The sequence below is a fragment of the Bombus huntii genome, unplaced genomic scaffold, assembly GCF_024542735.1.
Source record: "Bombus huntii isolate Logan2020A unplaced genomic scaffold, iyBomHunt1.1 ctg00000101.1, whole genome shotgun sequence".
In the NCBI taxonomy this organism is placed as follows: domain Eukaryota; kingdom Metazoa; phylum Arthropoda; class Insecta; order Hymenoptera; family Apidae; genus Bombus; species Bombus huntii.
In genome coordinates, this window is record NW_026099355.1 from 52,656 (window position 1) to 55,000 (window position 2,345).

The following is a 2,345-nucleotide window of genomic DNA, read 5'->3' on the forward strand; positions in this document are numbered from 1 at the left end:
CATCGAGTTTATCGTCGCATAACCCGTTCGGAGGGGACCGGCTGTCTATCCTCGTTGTCGTGAGTCGGACACCCGTGCCGTCGCTAGAGTTTTTCAAACTCTGCTTCTGGATATCGGGACGAAAGACCGCGCGAGGAGGATGGCTGCGAGTCCCATCGAATTTTTGTTTTTTTTTTTTTTTAAAGAAAAAACACCACCCGAACGGAGATGTGTTCTATCTTTCGTCGATTTTTCATGCTTTCAGTCGGTCGCGTGGTCGCCATCCGTTCGGAGGGGATCGCCGGCTTCGAAACCTCGATGTCGTGAGTCGGACACCCGTGCCGTCGCTAGAGTTTTTCAAACTCTGCTTCTGGATATTGGGACGAAAGACCGCTCGAGGCGGACGGCCGCGCGAATCCCATCGAATCTTTACTATCACCCGAACGATGGAGAGATGCACGCGCGCTGTTTCTTGAATAATTGGACGAGAGAGTAGAATCAAACACATATATAACATGGGCTAGCCACCGTGCTTACTCGTTCGCGAGATCGTGTGCTGTACAGAGGATTCAGAATCGGGTGTATATATCCCCGTCGTTTCCTGACGAACGGAGCTTCGATCTCGATGGTTGTTATATATCATAATGTACTTTACGCCCGGCCGGCGAACGCGCGTATCTTCGCGCGTTCGTCGTTTTCTTTTTTTTTCGAACGTTTTTGTGTCGTCAATCCTATGGCGACTTCTGCGCGTTCGATTCCCGTTGGTCGAACGTGACGGAACTCGGCTTCGCTAGAACCGAGAAGAGTACATTTGAGTATTGAACTGTTGTAAATTTATAAAAGATTACCCTGAACGGTGGATCACTTGGCTCGTGGGTCGATGAAGAACGCAGCTAATTGCGCGTCAACGTGTGAACTGCAGGACACATGAACATCGACATTTCGAACGCACATTGCGGTCCACGGATACAATTCCTGGACCACGCCTGGCTGAGGGTTGCTCACGTAAACCTAAGACTGCTTGCGTTGCGTATCGTTACTCTCCGTATCTGTCTCTCTCTGTCCCTTCTTGCCTTAACAACCCGCCGTCGTTCTTCTTTATATAAGAGAACGTTTCAGAGTCGGACGAAGGTACAAGAACGAGGATACGAATAAGAGCGGACGGAGAGAACATACGCGACGTACGAGCGATTGTTGGACGCTCGTCGGCGTTCGTCGCGGTCGTGCAGAGACCGTGCAAGTCGTACGCATGCTCGATATATAATCTATCGTGTTCACGGGAGACTACGAAACTCTACCTCTGTCTCTCTCTGTCCCTTCTTGCCTTGACAACCCGCCGTCGTTCTTCTTAAAAATTATAAGAGAACGTTTCAGAGTCGGACGAAGGTATACGAAGGGATACGAATAAGAGCGGAGAGAACCGGTCACGGACCTGCGTGAGTGCTCGCGGCGTCGTGAGTCGTCCTTACGAGGGCGACCGCCCGCTTATGCACCGCTTCGTGTATCGGTTATCGAACGTATATACTCGTAGTGTTCTCCTCGTGACCGATTTTTTTTTCATATCAGGCGATATATGCTACGTTTGCCGGTGTTCGACGCACGAAGGTCCGCGCCCCCGACGTCGTCTTAAAAGAATATTATATTTGGCGAGACTGAGAGAGAAAGCAAATATGGGAACTCGGTCGAGAGAGGAGAGAAGAGAGAACCAAAAAAAAAACCTAAACTCGATGGCGTGCGAAACTTTGCCATAATCTACCGTCTTTTCTTAAGACTCTCGTACAGCCCCAGGGATCGAATGCCCACTCCGTCTCTTCGCGAAAGCGACTGACAACAACGAGGACCGTCGCATCGATGGGTCGTCGTTGCGTTTTACACGCTCTGTGCTTTTTTACAAGCCCCGAAAGTATCAGCCGTAGATCCGGGAACGCACACGCGAGATTTCTTCGAGCGCTCTGACGACTTAGGGAGGTATGATCCCCAGCGTCGCGCGGAGATCGGAGAGTACACGTACTCGTATCGGGACGAATTTTCCCCGTCGTCGTGTATCTCTCTGCCCGCGCGCCTGGCTCCCGAAAAGCCACGTTCGTCGGAAATCTTACATATTATATATGTAACGCGTGTGCGAACTAGCGTGTGTCTAAGATCGGCTATACACGGGTGCTGCTGTAACTACAAGCTCGAGGTGTTTTCCGCAGCGTTTCTGTACCCGAGGAAGATGCGCATGTGAGTCCGTTACGAAGTTGTTCGTACGGTCGTCGTCGTCGGAGAGATCGTAGACGAGGAAGAAGACGATCCCCTTTGGCGAGGCTCGAGAAAAAAACTTTGAGAGAGACGAGGTATACACGCGCGTACGACTATGTCGTGCG

The 2,345-nt window shown here is 51.0% G+C and overlaps 1 non-coding gene across 1 annotated transcript; it reads left to right on the top strand.

Moving 5' to 3' along the window:
- Positions 1 to 824: 824 nt before the first annotated feature.
- On the top strand, positions 825 to 979 carry LOC126876883 (5.8S ribosomal RNA). The gene has a single exon (XR_007694599.1). It is a non-coding gene; the product is annotated as a 5.8S ribosomal RNA (ribosomal RNA).
- Positions 980 to 2,345: the final 1,366 nt, after the last annotated feature.